A 21007-nucleotide genomic window follows, 5' to 3' on the forward strand; every position below is an offset into this window, starting at 1 on the left:
TTGATTTAAAAATAGTTGTATTGACTTGGATTGCGTTGCGCTGAATCGAATTGCCTTTAATTGATTTGCTGAGAATATTGCAAAATACGGATTTTCCAAATTTTGTACCGTACCAGGTACAACTACACAAACTGAAGAACAAGACGGCTTTTTCAGTTAATCGGTACAACTAAATAACATTTGGTTTGACGGCATTGTACCGAATTGTAACAGACTGTAGTGGATGATGGTGTGAGGTCACAGTCGGATCGATTTACCGCACGTTATGGATTTTCAATTTGAAGCAATTATCGAATATCGATCATCGATCCAAGACACGTCACTTCTCAGCTTACGCCGAGCGAATAACACCTCATGCGTGAACAGAAGTCCGATTTCGTAATTTGAATATCCCTCACAACACCATCCAATATAATCAAGTGGCAGTAGTAGGTAGGGTAAACGATTAGTAATCCGAACGTCGCAAGCTAACGAGGTTCGTGCCTTGGTTAGGAAAAAATAATTTCGTAGGTTTTCTAATCGATCCAAAATACGTTATCATCGCTTTTATCTGGTGATAAGTTGTTAAAATGCTGTTTATGCTGACTAAAAATTATTACCATCAACTATACACCCTTTCTACATCTATATTTTTCTTAATTCATTAAAATCGCAGCCCATAATTGTAAAAACAATACCCAGTGTTAGTGACAGACCTCACAGCCGGGTACTACAAGTACCCAAGTTTCCTTGTGCACTAGCTATAGGTCTCGCGGTCACCCTTCTCGATAGATTCAAAACAATAATAGTGGGTTCGGGGTCGATTTAACGATTGATAATATGGCCACCAGATATGAAACTGTACTTCAGGGTTTATTGAACAGGTTTTACTTTCATTTAATCAGTAATTATTCAACGCTTATGTTAACTGGGGTAACTTTCTAACGGTTATCCGTTCAACACGGGTCTCGTCGCGAGCAGAACCGGAGTAGGACCCAGGATGAGGTGACAGGTATCATCTCACCCAAGATCATTGATCAGTACCTGTACTATTTTAACCGGGGGTTGCAAGCCATTGCCAGTTTCCCGACACGGAAACCACCCCGGGATAGCTTAGCTTACCCCGGCAAGGCCAGCCCACGTGGCTACACCAATTTTGTGTGATTTGTTATTTATTTTCAAGTGTTCGTGATTCGCGGATTATAATAACCACGTTGGTTTCCCAACGCGCCAACCACCCTGGGTCCAAATCCCAATCATGAGGCCCCGGGAAGGCCAGCGCGAGAATCCCCAACCGACTCTAACCAGTTCTGTTCTCGCATTTAATTACTCGATCACAACTATATTTGAAACAGGATCCCAACGTCATTTAATAATGAAATCGATGATTATGAGCCTCGATTCGTCGAGTTGATAGCCTCATCTTCACACAATTCACTGCATCACTCTCGCACACATAACGAGCTACTTTTAACAAGACTCACGTGTTGTTGCTCCCGAGTTTCGACTAATACTGATCTGGTTTTGGATTCTTCTCCATATTTTCGTCTCGCTCGCTCTCGCGGGGATTTTCTGAACTTTGGACTGTATTGTCTTGTTGACCACTCGCTGTAGTGTGCGTGAGATTAGCGTACTTGGATTCATTCACACACACATCGTGGTATTATAATACATTCTGCCCCTTTACTAATCTCTAGCTGATCTATAGCGATCGTTCACCCCCTCGCCTTATCATACCATTCTGTTATTACATATGGTTTCGAGTAACGCTCATCCAAATTGTAGTGCTATTGAGTACACTTCTTAATTCTTTACACATTCTCAGGTTGAGATCGCGTTGAACATCGGATTATAACTTAATAATCACATGGGGCGATAATGGTCCGCTATCCAAATTTATTTAATTCTTAAATAATCGGTAAATTAACGGTGTAATTGTCCGATATTGAAACTTTGATTGCTAATTCCAAAATCTGAATGGTAATTTCCGGGGTTTTTGTATAAAATTTGATTCTAGAACTCGGGATTGGGAAATTCGAACTGGCAGAGTGAAATTAACAGAGATGCACGTTAATTCATTTTGTCACGATAGATTTTTAATTTTAACAGACTGTAATCGAATTTATTTGTACTTTTATCACGTAGATTCCGTAGTAGCTATAGGAAATTTATAAACATAATAAATTTACCATACAATTTATTCAACTCAGAACACGCTTTTGCATTTCTCCAACTAGGTTAAGTAAAATTAGGAAATTTAATTGCCAATTTAATAAGAATGCTTAGTATTTCACTTCGAAACACCAAATTTTTTTTTTCACCCACACTTTTGTGCGGTAAACGTGTAGTAAACTTATGAACATTTTTCACAATATATTTTTCCTCTACTTCTCTGTATTCAAAACTCAACCGATACCAAAGCGTTTTCATCAATCTCTGCGAGTTTTCCCGACTTGCGTCACGTATCCCGATATATTTCCCTAATTACCCGTCTGTTTGAATATTCTTGAAATATGATTGTCTGGATTACGCAAGAGCAAATGCGGGTGGTGAAAAATTCCGTGAATTGTGAAAAATCATGTAGAAATTTTTAATCTAATTTATTAAATTGTTGGAGTACAAATCAACTTTAAGAAATTGAAAAATTGGCTCAAAAAACTACGCACCACGATGCAGCCTCCTTCTATAACCAGAACCCGACCACCGTCTATGATCGTGTTAAGTCGATGAGCCACGGTCAGCAAATCTTCTCCTACCCATGCATGCCTCGATATTCTCACAAAGTTATTATAGCAACAATTGATTGATTGTCGTATTAGTGCTTGTAAACGAAAGTCAGAACATTTCCAATTATAGCAGCGAATTTAGAAGGAAATATTTGGGATCATGAGAATTGTATTTTGAGTTAAGGGAAATGTTCATTAAATGAACGAATTTTTTTACTGCACAGTACAATTGTTTTAAAACGAAATTCGATCTTTCAATGAATTTCATCTGACGAATTTTTTCAAAAACGGTTCAAAAATAGAAATAAATGTCCTTCCACTCTGAATCTTGCGTGAAAATATGTTATTTCGAAAACGGAATATGTTTACCTTGTTTCAAAAAAATCAACTCGGCTACTTTTGAGATGCGTTTAAAAATTCAAAGGGTAAAGACAAGTGATTGATTTTTTTTCCAATTTCTGGAAGGATTTCAAGGGTCGTACCAATATAGGAAAAGTCGTTGATGAAATGAAAAAATGTCACGGTCAACCGTTTGCAAAGTTGGCGTGGAGAGCCCCATGTATTAGTTTGTTCAATTTGTAACTTTTTAGGTAACTTTTGTAGGTAACATTTTTGTGTACGAATCCATTTTCCAGAAATATTTTGATATCTTAATTAAAACGATACATACTGAGTATGTAGAATTTTTTATTCCCCTCATTTTTTTTAGTACATTAAATCAATCGTCAGCCCTTTGCCGAATGGAATACCATTGATTGAAAATATAAGGAAAAGAATTTTCATGGTTTCTGTCGACAGGCAACTTCGTATTGTCCTTTACAGCGTGGCTTTGATGACCTTTGCTATTCGGGGAATAGCAGGAGGTACTCATACATATTTCGCTGCGTTTTTTATTACCATTTCTTGCTTTCGTCGCAGCTTTTAATCCAACTCGATGAGGGACAACGGCAACGCAAAGGAGCAAGAGAGGGGCGAATGGAATGGAAAGAGCAAGAGGAGTGAGAGGAGAAAACACGTGTCTCCCAAATGTCAAACCTTATACGAGGAAAACACGTTGACTATTGCGGCTGCCTGACAGATGCCCGTTTGTCGAAACAGCTGCTTTGTATTTCGTATTGATCTCAGTTCTCTGAAATTTGGTGAGTAGTAAAAACTTAAATGACGATCGTAAATTCTGACTCAGTTAAAAATGTTAATAATTAGTATTTGCATTTGGGTGAGTATTTGATGAAAGAGTCTGCGTCGCTGACAACAAATTGCCTCGAGACAATGTATGTATCTAGTGGAAATTAGCTTACTTTTTAGTAGGAATAATCATTTCGTATATTCTACGAAATGAGTCTGACAAAATTTTCGGTATTTTTCTGTTTCTTTCATGAATGCAATGGCTATTTTTACGGAACACAATATTCAGCAATTGAAAACAACTATTCCATCGATGCATGTAAAACTTTATTATTGCATAAGGCGATGTTATACATGAGTAAATTACTATAATCGCAGGTTTTCATTCTACTTACGAACGGAATAACGAATCAAATTTTCGCTTACCAATTAACAATTTAGATACTGTGGAATTTCGCTTGTTATTTTTAAGTTCGTCGTAATCAACCAATTGTTTTAATGATGAAGTGATTGTAAAGACAGATCTTGGATAAATAGGTCATAAAAACACAGTAATTTATTACCGACATTTTGGCCCTTGGTTTGGACCCTCTTCGGGGACTTTTATTCCATTGGAACAAAAGGTAAGAAATATTTTTCTATCAAGTTCAAGTGTACGAGCTTATGTCAGAAATCGGTATCGCCTTTTGATCATCGCCTCTCCCACTTCTCCATGCGTAGGAATATCTAACTTCTTTTTAAAAACAATCAAGAGTTAACGCGGGTACTTTTAACAGTCGCAAAGTGGAGGCGGTCTAAGTTAACGGATAGTTGAAACTAGTAAGTGGTTAACCTTCGTCAACTACATATTTTGGGGTCTTCTTTTTACCTCTTTCGCCTCCTTTACCTTGCAACCTTTAGAAATATCCACGTTAACTCTTGATTGTTTTTAAAAAAAAGTTAGATATTCCTTCGCATGGAGAAGTGGGAGAGGCGATGACCAAAAGGCGCATAGTATGCCGGGCTCTCCGACAACCACGATGGCCTCTTGCTTTAATGAGTTTTTAATGTAAATTCGATTTAATAAATTTAAGGTGAGTGTCCCTCGATTGAGCTGTCGTGAATTTTGAATTACGATTACTTATAATTGTTCACCCAATCTTAGTTTCGCCTGAGCGGTATTTTTCGGGAGTACGTGATAAACTACGTTTTTCATTCTTTTGCACGGTAGCTACGTGCTTGTTTGTAATTATCAATAATTGTAACTTGATGACTGACTTCGACGCTGGCTGTTCCCGGTCTACGTGCGACCTGGTTGTAAATATAGGTTAATTATTTATGACACGGCTATCTAACACGTGTAATAACTTGAAATAATGTCAATGATTTCTTTTTCACAGTAATTAAATGCGCTTTGAGGAAGGTCCGCGTGTAATCTGCAATAACTGACATAATTTTTAATCAACGCTAAGATACCTTGATCTACGTGACCTGACTTGTACATACGTGGTTAGTTACCTCATATGTGATACCGATTTCTGACATAAGCTCGTACACTTGAACTTGACAGAAAAATATTTCTTGCCTTCTGTTCCAATAGAATAAAAGTTCCTGAAAAGTGTCCATACCGAGGGCCGAAATGTTGGTAATAAATTACTGTGTTCTTATGACTTACCTATCCAATATTTCTCTTCACAACGAATTATTTTGTAGTAGAAAGACTCCAACGGGGCCTTTATTTTATCTCGATGTATCGAGTTGGAGCTGACTAATAACAAAAACAATTAAAAATAAGATTACGCCTGAAAGTATGCAACTTAAGTTTCACCGACGTAACACGGGACCACTTGGTTCGTATGAATACAGGGATCGTATTAACTATATCATATGAAATGGTTTGTTTGTGCGCATGCGCAAAAGCAACTGAAAAACTGTCGAGCCGATTTTCAAACTACTTGTTCCAGTGAATATTTTCGACATTCAGAAGTGACTAAAGCATGTTGTTTCGATGCGATAGAAGGAATGTGCTTACACGGAGAAAAAATATGAATGTCATTAGAGAATGCGGCACTTCATATCGCGGGCTCGGAATTCATGACCGTTCTATCTTTTGGCTTGCTGTATTTTTATTCCTCCTGATGATTGTATGTTTTCGTTTGCCATAATTCGAATTACAGTGTTATATTTGATGGTAGAGGGAGTCTCGTTTATTGTTAGCTTAACCAGGAAAAACAAATCCGCCAGGTTCACTGCGATTTACGTATCCAATACGATAAGCATTCTGCCGACGAATTGTTTCATCCGTTGATATTATTTGATTATAAGTTATAGGTTAATTTATTCGATTAGGCTTTTTGAGCTGTTGATTGTGCGCATGGATCTATCTTTTTGAAATTGTATTTTTTGCAGAAATACCTTATGGTTTCATTCCGATAATAATAAGCTTATCATGATTAAATTGTTTAGAAATTGAAAAAAAAATATATTCACGTCATATTCGGATTCGGATAAAAACAAGGGCCAAACGACTTCGTGATGACTGTTGATTCTAAGACGTGGTTTAACTTATGAACGTACATAAAATGGTTTTAAATCTCTCGTTGCAGTGGAATCGACTCGCTGCTGGCTCAATTTTCTGCACCATTCTGTTAGTTCTTAGTTACTTTCTTACGGAAGTAATGGTATCTGATCGTTTAACTGATTTCTCGCAAAACACTCGAGTACGAGATTCATGCTCACAATCATGACGTGGAAGTTAGTGGATACAAGTATTATTGTTCAGTAGAAAAGACTAATGAAGTACGAAAATTGAAAACTTTGTAAAATCTCATCAGTATTCAAGACCCTATTACAATCATGAGCAATGAACTGTAACTGCATTATTCTATTTGAAAGAGATTTAGCGCGTTCCGCCGCTAACTACAGACTCTTAAAGCTTCAGCTTCCGCTGACAATTTCTGTCAAGTTCTGTCGGATTCAAACCTATCAGAGAATCCGCTTGTTCGAAACAAAAATTCGTGGTGTCCGCAAAAATTTCCATGCAAATAAATAAGATTTCCTCGCTTACGCCAAGTAGATTATTTCATAGGTTTATATTCGAATTGGAGTATATTGTGTTACAAGGGCGCAAAGTGGCGGGCTTCCGACGAGTGTGAAGTTTGCAGCATGAAGCAAGGCGAGCGCTATAATCACACGGATCAGTTATCGCCCATCTGCATGTGTGACATACTTTATTTCTTGCGATACCTGTGAAAGGAAATTTGATTTGAGAAGCAACAAACGAGCCATTGATACCGCATAAAATTGGGTTTAGGTAACTTAAGCTTACAATTAATGACAGTGCGTGAAATTGATTTATTCGAAAGCGCGCTAAAGAAAGCCCTCGTGTGTAAAATTGAGCATTTCAGCTGCGCGCATGCGCAAACGTTGCTCAACCAGATTGATCGGAAATGAGACACCTTACACACGTTCCACGGGATTTGAAAATTGAACTTTTTAAGCACGTGTTTGAAAACTTATCTATTGCGATTCAAGCTAATCGAAAATAATTTTTCCGTGAGTATATTCGTATTTCTATCTGATGAAATAATTAAGCACTTTCAGAAGTGTATACAATATTTATGTTCTACCGTGCAGGTATAATTTTGGAGATTTCTTAACGGGATCTCATATTTATTATTATATGTTCGTTCCACGCAAAGAATGCATAAGTTTTTTTAACAGCAGCCATGTGCATACTGCGCTAAATTTTCAACACCCTTATCAAAATTATAGTAAAGAACAATCATTCATCTTCATCGTTAAACCAAAAATTATATAGCGTCATTTGCACTTCAAATATTAGTACTAAAAGAATTATTTTTGATGAGCAGTTTTACCTCTTGATTCGATTATTCAAAAATTACTTTTGCGCGTACGCATGTATTACAGAACGAAATTGGTAGTTCCAATGACACATCTGAGGGATTCATATTTCGAAATCATTCTTTTTAAGTTCTTTCATGATCGATCCCGAAATACTGTCTACTTGATGCTGGAGTCTGAAACTTGGAGAAATTTGAGCAGGAAACACACTCAAGATTTCATGGATTGCAAAAAGCACGTTCTTTATTAGAAAATGACTCCATGACGTCATAGTCTGATTGTCGGCGCCATTTTGTTAGCACATAATCAAAGTTTTTAATTTTAATGGATGCAAATTATAGTTTTTGGGGTTTCAAATTACTGATATCATACAAATTAATGAAACGTAATCGATAACATACCTGTCATACCATCCACACGCGAGATAACACGGTCAATGATTAGCTGTCAATCTGGTTGCATTAATTAACGCTTGTCAGACGCAGGGCTTCTGATTCCTTGACTTATTTCTCTCTCGGCACTCGAGAAATCTCGAATTTTCGAGAAATGTCTAAAGCCTTTAAAAAATCATAAAATTGTTAGTTAAATGCAAAGTAAAATTACGCTTATTAATAACCATGAACGTTTATTATTTATTCAACCTTGTTTAATAATTAATATTTTAATTACTTAGACATTTTCCTATCAAAACTATCCAAGTTATACTGTGTGTACTAGGGTGATTCAGAAAAAAAAAATTTTTTTTTTTTTTTTTCCAAACAGGTTCAAAAGTTTCATTTAGGTATACAAAGACACCAGTTAAAATTTTAGATTTTAATAATACTATTTAGGGGTGGCTCATCGCACTTTTCGATTTTCCATAAGAATAACATAGGAAAAATGTTGTTTGCTTCTTATAGTTTTTATAACTAGCTAAAGAAGCGTTGTAAAAAAAATCTAAAGACATATGATTGTAGGAAATTGAATGCTCTACAAAAAAGGTCTCTTGTCAAAATTTCGTAAAACAAACTGTGTCAAAGTTACAGCCTGTCAAAAGTTGAGTTACTTATAATTTGACCTTTTTTGAATGTTATAGCGTAACTACCGGTCTTATAAAAAATTGTACATGAGTTTTTTTTGTGAAGCATACACTCGACTTTAAATAGATGATAAATGATAATTCATTTTTGCAACAATGAAAAAAAAACTATCTTTTACCATTAATAAAAAAAAAAAATAATATAACGAGAAAAACAATTTTAGAGCAGATTTCTGCTAAAAATTTTTTTAAAGTGTACGGTTTTTTTCGTTGTTGCAAAAATTAATTATCAGTTATTTAAAATTTTTTTTTTCTGAATCACCCTGATATATATACATATATACATTATAGATAGTTTTTTTTTCATTGTTGCAAAAATGAATTATCATTTATCATCTATTTAAAGTCGAGTGTATGCTTCACAAAAAAAACTCATGTACAATTTTTTATAAGACCGGTAGTTACGCTATAACATTCAAAAAAGGTCAAATTATAAGTAACTCAACTTTTGACAGGCTGTAACTTTGACACAGTTTGTTTTACGAAATTTTGACAAGAGACCTTTTTTGTAGAGCATTCAATTTCCTACAAACATATGTCTTTAGATTTTTTTTACAACGCTTCTTTAGCTAGTTATAAAAACTATAAGAAGCAAACAACATTTTTCCTATGTTATTCTTATGGAAAATCGAAAAGTGCGATGAGCCACCCCTAAATATTATTATTAAAATCTAAAATTTTAACTGGTGTCTTTGTATACCTAAATGAAACTTTTGAACCTGTTTGGAAAAAAAAAAAAAAAATTTTTTTTTTCTGAATCACCCTAGTGTGTACCTTCTTATTAAACTTTAAATTCGTATTTTTATTAAAAAGTAGATCATCCGACTACATATCTTAGCTTTCTTCCTGATGTAATTAAAAATACTAATCACACCATCTTTTGATTAAATAAATACTAGATACCTGAAGTATCGTCATAAAAACAATCCTTAGATCAAAGTCGCACACAATCAAGACTACAACTTCTCGATTCCTCGTAACTTTTTTTCCTCTCGAGCGAGTCCAGACATCCCAAGAATTCGCGTTTCGAGAAGTCAAGACCAGAAAACCTTAGTCAGACAAGTCTAACGATAACGAAGAAGTTTTCGAGAGGGAATTACGAAGTGGCCTCATCACCGCGTATATCCATCCGCAGCTGGAGCAAAATCCGTGCGGTTACAGCTGCACGTATGTTAAATCGCAGCCGGAGAGGCGCGCGGCAAAGAAACGCAGGCAAGGCAAGGCAAACCGAAGAAGGGAACGGTTTCTTTTAGATGCCAGATGCGCGGGTGTTCCGAGGAGCGCCCTAACCAGACTTGAACGCGGTCACGTGGCCGCGTCGCATGGCGAAGCAAAAGCTCTGTCAGTACGTCGCGTTGCGCGGTCGCGAACCGAACGCGAGGACTCCTCACATTCTGGGTACCATTCGCGTGTACGAAGACCAGCGTTAACCAAAGGATCGTCGATTCGCGACAACCGCCGGTGCGCGTGCGTGTTTGCTTATTTATTTATTTATTTATTTGTTTGTTTGTTTGTTTTTTTTTGTTTTTTTGATTTTTTTTTCGTCTCCTTTACGAGAGAGTGAGAGAGAAACGGTGTCCGATCGTTTCTATTGACTGGTGCTCGGTGTTCGCTAGCGATGTTCTTCTCATCTTGACAACTTCAGGTTTGAAAATCTGGAACACATGCCTGAACGGAGATTGTTTGGTGAGCTTCATTGTACTGTTAACTTCTGTTATGACGGCAGGGTAATTACCTGCTGCTCAAATTGTATAACCGATGATAAACGATGGAGGAAAAATTGGTGCTACTCAATTTACCACCATTTCAATTCGTCAGTCGTCGACACTGCTTCTGGTGTTTACGATTATAGACAAGATTTGCAAAAGGTGTTGCCCCTCGTTGAAAACCTCTGTATTCTCGCGTACGAGAAAAGCTTGATATTCTGTCAAACGATGTGTCAAATTATATTTCCGATTCGGTACTAGAAGCAGTTTGGACGACCGTGTATTTTAAGAAGAATTCGATTGGCGCTGAAAGTTGCTCTAAATTCATTAATATTCGAATATATCCCAACCCCGATAGTACGTTCAATATTGGACGAAGTATTCTTTCGTACAGCGTGTGGAATACAGTGTGCTTTAAAGCTTGTAACAAGTGAAATAATACATTTTTCCGACCGCTTTGAAGAACCTGTGGGTGGGTACAACGAATATTCGTTCCATTAGGTGTTCCAGCCCACCAAGTATATTAATAGACTGAAACTGACAGGCGAACCAAACCAGACGTGCGCTGCTCTCTATTACCCCTCCCGCTTTTCCCCTCCCCTGCCCCTTCCCCTTCACCCCATTTATGCACGTGTGATTTACCCAGACTTTCCAGGATTTCGAAAGGAACGACGAAACTAGCGTTGCGGGTGGTTAAATAAATCGTAATTAAGTCGGTGCATAGATTTGTCGGCTGCAGCTGAAAATTTCCGTTGTTGCAAACCTAGATACGAAAGTTTCATTTTTTCTTATAATATGTACTCCTTTTTCCTGTAACTTTAAGTTCGATGCACATTAAGTCAGGTATGCTGAAATTTAAAATAGCCCCTGGATGATAAAATTTTCACGTATATTCATCACAGTATTCATGTATATATTTTGTACGAATGAAACTTCTGTATGATAATTTTGGTGAACATTTCTTTTCGCACTTTTGTTAAATTTTTATTATAAGAATTTTTCACATACGTATTTACAGTGTCCAATCCACATTTTATTTTCTCAAAATTGACCTAGTTTTATAACGCATTAATAAAAACATTTTTTGTTAGTATTAGGCCGTGATTCTATACGAAACCGTTCAATTTCTTGTTCAAGAATATTCACCTCTTTTGTTGTACGTGTACCTTTATGTCGTTTTTTCTACAAAATTCACGTATGTCACTTTTATTTAATTGACATAAATCTTTCTTATGTCAAGTCAGGGCCAAACGAAATTAAGAAATAGATTTTGAACCAATATCGTTAGATTGGTTGTTTTCACGACTCATCTATAATCAACAACTCGCCCTCTAGATAATTCTAATTTTTTAATTTTCAGCGAAACTACGAAAAAGTGATAATTTTCTGATCCCCCCAAATTTCATGTGAAGTCTTAATCGACACATTGCGGGTATTTACGGCATAAAAATGCAATATTGATATATAAATCCATGGAACCGGACTACCAAGAATTTCCTTGACCCTATCAAAGAATGTCAATATTCATTTAGTATTGTTAAAAATTACACCAAGGATGTAAGATCTCTGAAATGCCTGCACACGTAAACATTAATGATTTCTGTGATGTATAATAGCGCCAATGATTTGCGTCATAATAATTACCGGCCGCCATTTTGAGCTGCCTGATTATTGCTACATCGACGAACATATCTGGACAGATGTGTCCAATATTCTATATTACATACTCATTCGACAACTGATTCTTCGCACTGAACACATTAAGATTTTGCCCGAAACGTTATTTTTCACGAATCAGAGTTGAAAGTAATCTCTCATTGACCTAAGAAAACATTTACGCCATATTAACCTGTTCCCACTAAACAATTCACCGTGAGTGAATAAATTCGATGTATTTTTCCTTAGGTATTTCATCTGTTGTTTATTCGTGATAAAAAAAAGATTTGTTTAATATGGCTAGTAGATGCTCGAGTGAACGACATTTTCTGCCGAGAATCGACATCTGCGTGAAAATGTTTTTTCGTGAACTCAAATATCAAACAAAAACAGATGCTGGCCTGAAATCAGCAGACGCGTTCTATTTCAATAAAAATCTACTATTATTAGCTGAATTGGATTGTAACCGCTTCAACTGCTCGTGAGGTACACACTGCATCTAACTTATCTGCAAATCATATATGGGGCATTCCACGAGTTTTCGATCGAGTTCGGAAGTTGAGATCTTAGGTTTGCCCCGAAATCTTTCGTTTGAAAATACTATTCGTAAAACACAGCACCGTTAATTTCTGTTTTTTTTTTTTTTTTTTTTTTATAACAAATCTCATCTAGTCTTCAGATATGATTTAATTAATTTGTTCCGAAAAACTAGTTTTCTGAAATCTGCAAACGTCCAGAGCACATTAAAAAAAAATAAAAATACAACCAAATTTTGGAGTTCTTGTGGACGGTCGAATTTAATTTCAAATAATGATTATAAATATTTATAAGGGATAAAATTTTGATTTCGCAATGTATTCGTTATTTTGTAAATCCCTAGGTAAATGTGGTTTCTTTTTACCCATATCACTAAAAATCTTTTCCTCTTTTTCGTATGACAAATTTGTCGCAATCATAATTTGTTTTTTTTTTTTATTTCCATTACCTTCCGAAACAACGCATCTTTTTCCGTAATGAAAATTCTATTTTCGACGAGTGCCAAAAAATTGTGTTACGTTGCTAGATTTTTGTGAATCTTTTTAGATTTTAAAAAATGGGTGCCCCGGAAACAGTAAATTGAATCATGTCTCGGATTGGGACGATTGGTTAAGTAAAAACATAAATGGGGTTGTATGTTGTAGTCAGTATTGTAGTAAACAAAATTCCAGAGCAATCTGAAATTTCAATTTCTGATCTTGATCGACACCTCATACATGGGGCATACCATGCAAAATCAACGAACGTTTTGCCCGATCATTTTCAATTTGATCAATTCTACTTCATCGTAGAATATCCATTTAAAAAATTGAATGCTATGTTTTTCATGAGTTGAATGCACTCAAGGTTTCAACGGGTAAAATTCTTATCTTTCGAAAGAGTGAGATTTAAAATTTGAAAAAAAGTTAGAATTTTTTCTTCACACGGATACTTTTTGACAAAACAAAATGGCCACATTGACATTAGTAGGTCACACCTTAGAAGAATCGCATAACGGTTACACTGTGTGAAATTTATCTCAAACGTGATGTTTTGCTTTAAAAATGAGTTTCTAAATATCCGAAAGAAATATCTAGGTATTGTTTAAGGATCGCAGAAAAAGCTCTCTCAGTTTCCCTAACCAAACTTGATTATTTAAATATTGTAAAACATCGGCAAAGTTAAGGAGAGTGCCAAAAATGTCTAAAAAAAAGTCTTCAAAAATTTTTCGGATGCAATTCACCCCAAGTGACCTATTAGGGTCAAAAGTAATCAGGTCAGAAGCTCGGTCATTTGAATTCGGCACTTTCCGAACTTTCCAAATTCGAGATTTCGGAGTAAGACGAATTAGGTACGTGGAATCGTAGGGGCAACCAACTGCGGAACAAGTATGAACTATAAATATTAACGAGAAGATTTACACGTGTTCCTTGGCACGCGTTTGTAAGGGCACGTATTTGACCGGAAATATGAGGCAGGTGCGAGGAAAGTGTAAAAATTATAAACAATCCGTCCCGATATGTGTAGCGGGACGGTCTTTATTTATCGTACCGAAATCAAGGTGAATTGATATTCACACAGTTCTTCTGATATTTCAGCTATCTATCTCAACCGCAATAAACGTTATCATCCATCGTAAACGACGAAAAGTTACTTTTCGTTGATATTTTATACTGAAACCATTGTTTTCAAATTATTAAACTAGCGATACTCATTTATACGGGTTAACGTTGAATTGTAGAAAATTTGGTTTTTAAAACCAAATCGTAACATACTTAGGTACATAGTTTTTGCAACATGATTTAATAATATCTGACCAGCTTTCAATCGTTTCCGTTTCTTTTTGAATCTTTCAAATGCCATACACAGCCATTGACTAAAGTTTTTTAAAGACGACTAGCCTCATATTTCGATTAAATACAACATTCGAATAAGCTTTATAAGAAATTGAAACATCATTACAGGATCAGATCAAAGCAGATAATTTTGTTTAACCAGTAACGACAGGAAAGGCAATCATGATAAATAAATTCTCTCTTATCTCTAAATACCGAAGCCTTCTTTTTAATTTTCCCTCCTTTTTTTCGACGAAAAACAAAAAATAAAAGATATTATTATAATCACCCTGAAAATTAAAAGTTGAGTACTTAGTATATCTTGAAATTTCAAGAAACGATGATATTTCGAGAGTGGATCAACGGATTTTGATGATTTGAAATCTTGCAAGTTGTACCGAAAATTTATCGTATTCTACAAAATTCCACGATCAGTATGCTACAATTCATTCAGAAGTAGAAAGGTTTTTGATTTCAGAATTTCCATTTGTATACATTGTTCGAGAATATTACAGTATACCATCGAAACGTTATTAGAGTCACCTGTTATCATCCCTATATTACAATAAATAATGTCACGTATTCTTGCACTCAATTATCTTGGAAAATACTCGAGAACTTTCAATAATATTTCATCTATCCAAAAAACTTGCACCGATAATTCACGCTAAGAATATTTTTCAGTGAAATGAAAAATCCACGACAATGCTCACCTCGGTCGACAAATCCGAAATGATTAAAAAGTGCAAATGGAATAGCATAAGGTAAAATAAAATTTAATACAACGGATTCGAACAGAACACCTTCATGACGATTTTACGATACCGAGTTCTTTTAGAGCAATTAGGAATACAGTAAAATATGAGGGATGGAAAGTTCTAAACAAGTAGAAAGTAACTTTGAACAACAATTTTTATTCGAAGTCGAGTGTTTTGCCCCAAGAGCTAAATAACCGTCCTAACGTATTCTGAGGCACGTGCCGATACCTTCGGGAAAAGTCTTTTTAATACCCTTTCGCAGACTCGTGCTGCAATTATAAAATGCTATTAGCCTGGTGTACAGGTATAAACACGCGGAGCACGGTAATAATCCGACCCTGAGGCATTCCGGACTTGCTGCAGCTGTACAAACATGAATTAAACAAAATATCTATTAAACGTTACTTACAGCTGTATTTTGCGGCTGTTTTTTGAATACGGTACAATTCTTCACATCTGTTAGTCAGCCCGTCTTGTTCCTAGCGTAAAGTTTATGGAACAACGAAGAGCCGTTATTTTTACATGGTCTGACAGAAGCGGTTATTTTCACTGTAAATATCACGTACTCGGAAAAAATGAAATCTATCATGCGTTGTTCGTTGCATTTTTGACAAAAGTTTAATCTACTTCTAAAGGGACAAATACCCGAATAAACGATCAATTGAAATTCCTATGAAAATTTGTTCATTTTGCAATAGAAAATAGGCATTTTTTCTTTTCTATGTGAATTTTGTCCGTTATTGTTGTTCTATGAAATAAAATTGGTCTCGAAAGATCTGAACCTTTATATTCGCGTTAACGTTTTCTTAGTGTGTTTCGGAAATTAATGATATTAAGAAATAATGACGGAATGACTGAATCATCGAGTCAGGAAATAAGTATGAACTACCGAATAAACAACTCGTATCAGTCTGTGAATCAATTTTAGAATTTGTTCACAGAAAAAGTTACAATAAAACATTAGAATTTTTTAAGCAGTTGAGTCCTTGTGCAGTTCTGATTTAAAATTCTGAAGCTGTTCAAAACTCTTGCTTTTAGTGGGTACATTTTTTCCTTTTTTTTATGTTGAATCTGTTTCTGTATACATGTTCATTATTCTTGAAGGGGATTGCAAATTTCAAAATGAATCAAAAGGCAATAAAACTTTCGAAAGTGATGTATTATGTATACATTAGGGTGGTCCTTAATAGGATTGTTTTTGAATTTTTATGCTCCGAGGGGCTTAAACGTTTTCAAATTGATAAAAAAGAATTCCCTGAAGATTCGAGCTCTCTATATCAACTCTTAGATAATCCGCTTTTTGATCGAAGTATTTTATGAGAACAACATGAGGAAAACTTTTTTCCTGTTTGAAATTTTATAAGTCGTCAACGAATATACCGAAAATAATGAAAAATACATATTTTTGTAGAGAATCGAAAGCTCTACAAAAAAGCTCTGATGCATAAAATTCGTAAATGAAAGCGTTCATATATTAATTAACATTTAAAGTTTATTTTTATAAAAAATTATCATTCTGTCAAGTATAGCTACAAAATGAACAATCGTGTAATAAAATATATCGCACATTACTTGTAGGCTATAAAATTTAAGATAAATTCATGTAATTACATTATTGTAAAACCTCAGTACATGATAAATGAAAATCGAAAAATTACCTTCTACTAGTATTGATCGATGCAATGCTAAAAAAATTTACAAAGTCTTGATTGGTACTGTGACTCAGTCACAATTCTCTGCAACAATTTGTATTTTCCATTATTGTGGGTATATTCGTTAACGACTTATAAAATTTCAAAGAGCAACAGAAGCTTGTCCCATTTTATTTCCATAAGATACTTCGATCAGAAAGCCTACTATCTTATTGTTAGAGTTGAAAGAAAGCCAAAAATTTCAAGGATTTATTTTAAAACTAACTTGAAAGCTTTTAATCCTCTGGGGAAATGAAAATTCAAAGACAACCCTTTCATCGACTACCCTAACGTACATATCAACGGTCCATGATTATTTCCCACACTTATGGAAGCAAGACTTGTCTACACGTATACTACACGTAAAGTTGGATACCGTGATTGGCAGAGCGACTTTCAGTGACCAGAGGACGACGTTCTGTTCGGTGCGAGTCCGATTCAAAGTCGCGGAACTATTTCTAGTGGTGAATGAAATGTTCAGCTCAGCAATGATCTATAAATTGTGTCCCCGCCCAGCAGGAGAGCTAAGCGTGCCACGATAAGATCCGAGATCGCAGAACCCCGCAGAAGACGAACGGAAAGTTCAATTGCGATTCGAGATTATCAACGTCAATGCTCTTTGATGTAGGTTTTTATCACGGGCAAGAGAAGGACATGGTTATACACGGTTTAAAACGCGTCGCGAATAACTCTCTTCGCGGCATTGGAAAACGTGAGAACCTTGCTTGACCGAAGCGATAATTCTGTGTGCAGATACATTAACATACCTACGGTGCCATATCTCTTCTCTGCATAAATAAAACTCAACGTCTTTCTTTCCGCCTGTCCGTATCCTCGCTTGTAACTCCAGAACTACCGAACCAATTTAGATTCCTTTTTTTTTCTTCTGTGGATAGCAACAACGTCTGAACAGGTTTTAGGATATACTTTGTTACATACTGAGAAAAATTTGATTTGTTACAGTACGTACCTAAATGTCAATCGAGAAACACACCTGATTAACTTTGAAGGAGGAATTTCTCAAATTCTCAACAACTCATTATCGAATAATTATTTTCATACAACCCCCGTTATAACTGAATTGTATGCGCCATTCGATCGGTTTTCACGTTTCTATAATTTCCAGCACACCAGAATTGGACCGCATTAAATTTCGCCTTACAAGTTTCTGCTCGAATTCGAAACCTTGGGCGTAGAAATTAATTATGAATTGTCAATCGATCGCGCTTCACGTTTCACCTTATAATTTAGAGATTGTACAATGAAATTATGTAGCCGTTTTTCACTCGTCGTTCATCTAACTCCTCAGAAATTCTAAGGCTTATTTTACTGGAAATCTTGGCCGATGATGATCAACGAGAAGCTATTGAAAATGCGTTAAAAAAATGTAGATTCACGCGGATGTAAACTACCAGGTATTGGATAATCAACGTTAATTTTCTCAATAACACCTGTGGTAGAATTTTTCCTCGACGTGTACCCTTCCGATTTGCTCCCCGAGCCTTAAATTTTTAGATATTCCTGCACGTACTTAAAAAATTTGTCCTTTCTGTGTCAAGCACACATAAAAATGGACACCCTGTAGTCACGGCTATACACAACAAACGACAAGACGTAAAAATAAGTTAGAATCACGAATGCGAGACGCACTGCGGAAGAAGGCCATATCAGGACTTCCGAGTTGTCGCTGATCGCCATCCGCTGGCACTTATGCATGGTGCACATACAGCGCGAAGATATATAGTACGTGTAGACTTCATCGTGGCTACGTGTTTATTCGTATACAACGCCTGTACGTGCGGCTCGATCGGCAATAATATACCACTTATTATTAAGCAAGACATGTACAATTTTTGTCTTATTATTAGGCACCTTTTGGAGCCGTGTCCAACACGTGTCTGCATTGGGGATACAATGTTGTTCCATCTTGTTTCACTGCGCAACTCGATACAGCGTCGAATTTCCTTTTCTCTTGATAGAAACTTTTACCATCACACATGCCCGTGTTGGTTTACTAATTTTGAGAGAAATATTTTTGCGAATAGTTGAAAACTCGTAGGGTTCGAAATTTATTGTTCAGTCAACCAATTGCATGACGAACTTGATTGTAATTTTTGGTTGGTGAATTATAAATTAACGTTAATTTAACCAAACTCTGTTAATCAACATGCAGCGGTCAAGGGTACAATAATGATTGTGCAAAGAATTTTACAAATAAGCTAAATGTTGTCTATTTATAGATCTTCAACTCGACTATTCGGTACCGTTGAAAACACACCGCTTTAATGATGATCTGTAAGGTTTGCGGTTGGAGCAACTCCTCCACAGTCACCATTCACAAATATGTTAATATTGACTATCTCACATTAATCAACGACACGATATACTTTGTTACTAATCGTTTTTGGTGTCGGTTAATTTTATGTGACTGCTGAAATATTTTCATTTCATTTCTCATTTAAATTTTGATCATTTGCAATTATCCTAGTAACGTTCAAGTCACGCTGCAATAGCTCGTATCGACAATAATATTTAATGGTAAAGATTATATCGTTCAACAGATCACACAAAGGAGCCGTAAATTTTTAAACAGTTAGGTTGGCGAAGGTTTTATTAAAGAAAACGTCTGGCGTTCAAATCCCTGCGAGCACAGCGATTTTTCATAAACCAAGAATGTGTTTTTTATCGATTTGCGGTCAATAGTAAATTGATAGGAACAAAAATGCGTCTTGCATATCACAGAATAAATAAAATTACGCGTAGCTGATAGAAAATCGTTTTTTATGGCACTTATCGTGCAGATATTGTTCCGACTAAAGTTTCTCTCTGGTTTAAATTACTACATCTTACGGTGGAATTTCTGCATTGTTGTGTCAAATCTATATACAAATGTCATCAATCACGCCGATAAGTTTTTAGTTAAACACTCTATGATTTTACAAGCGATCTTAACTATAAATCTCGATTGTCCCCTCAGGCAACTATATTTTATAATATGTTTGATCAGAATCTTCTCCCAGTTCGTTAGGCACAGATTCGATTGAAAATCACTACGCATTCAATATTGCAGTCAAATTAGGTACCCACCTCATCTACGTGACTCAGCGGTACGGCCTGATAGAAAGTTTTAGTTTGTCTCTTTTAATTCGTGGCTATTTTTTATAAAGAAGCCTAGCGCGTAAAAAATTTTCTCAATGGTATTCGAAACGCGAATTGCCCAACAGTAGCTTACTTTTTAATCAAGAAATATCAATAGTTTTTCAGATTTATTAGACATAAGCCAATTGAAAGTGAAGATAGTTCGGGATATAAAAAAATTCATAATTGTTTCAAACGAGCCTTCAAAAGATTATTTGAGAAAAAAACGAGATGCTATTACCGTAAATTGTCCTTATATTTCTTCGCATTATTGCACAATAATGTGATCTGAACTTCGATAATTTCGGATCGATCCACCTAAACTTTGAATCTTCTAGAATTCTATGAAAATACGCATATTTTGAAGAAAAAAAATCAACAAAATTCGTACATTTGTGCAAAAGTTGTAGCGCTTTAAAAAAGAACGTATTTTCGAGAAATCTGTATAAACGGGTATTTGTAAAATACAAATGGCAATAGTCATGCAGGCAAATCAATATTTTTTGGGCGAAAACGAAGAAATACCGGTATTCTAAACTTTACCAAAGAATGATGCATATTTTTTTGTCTTTCAATTCTTCGTCTCTTGACATTTCGTATGAGAATTGAATATCCTTTAGCCACAGCACACCGCAAGCCTAACTTTTTCTAATCCTGGATATATGCTCGTGTATCATGAATCTTACGTAATAAGAGATCATATGCTTTATTTCCTGTCTGACATAATCTATGCGACTGAATACCACGTGTTATATTCCCTACGTGTCAAAAATTTATAATAAACCATGTTGAACGTGTGTCAATCAGCCATATTCTCTAGAGTCTAGATAATTACATTAATTTTCTAAGCATCTTTTGTTAAAAATGAATCTAGCATGTAGCAGATAAATATACTCTAATTTAGATTTACGGAAATTTTTATTATTAAATTGGTGACAATAGGTATGAGATTTAAT

At 35.5% G+C, this 21007-nt stretch overlaps 1 protein-coding gene across 2 annotated transcripts in view; it reads left to right on the forward strand.

Moving 5' to 3' along the window:
• Positions 1 to 10311: 10311 nt before the first annotated feature.
• LOC124301101 (phosphoinositide 3-kinase adapter protein 1) overlaps positions 10312 to 21007 on the forward strand; it is a 70839-nt gene continuing 60143 nt past the window's right edge. For both annotated transcript variants that reach the window (XM_046755806.1, XM_046755798.1), the window contains exon 1: positions 10312 to 10437. The gene's annotated coding sequence lies outside the window, so the exon portion shown is untranslated. The remainder of the gene's footprint in view (positions 10438 to 21007) is intronic.

The sequence above is a fragment of the Neodiprion virginianus genome, chromosome 1, assembly GCF_021901495.1.
Source record: "Neodiprion virginianus isolate iyNeoVirg1 chromosome 1, iyNeoVirg1.1, whole genome shotgun sequence".
NCBI lineage: Eukaryota > Metazoa > Arthropoda > Insecta > Hymenoptera > Diprionidae > Neodiprion > Neodiprion virginianus.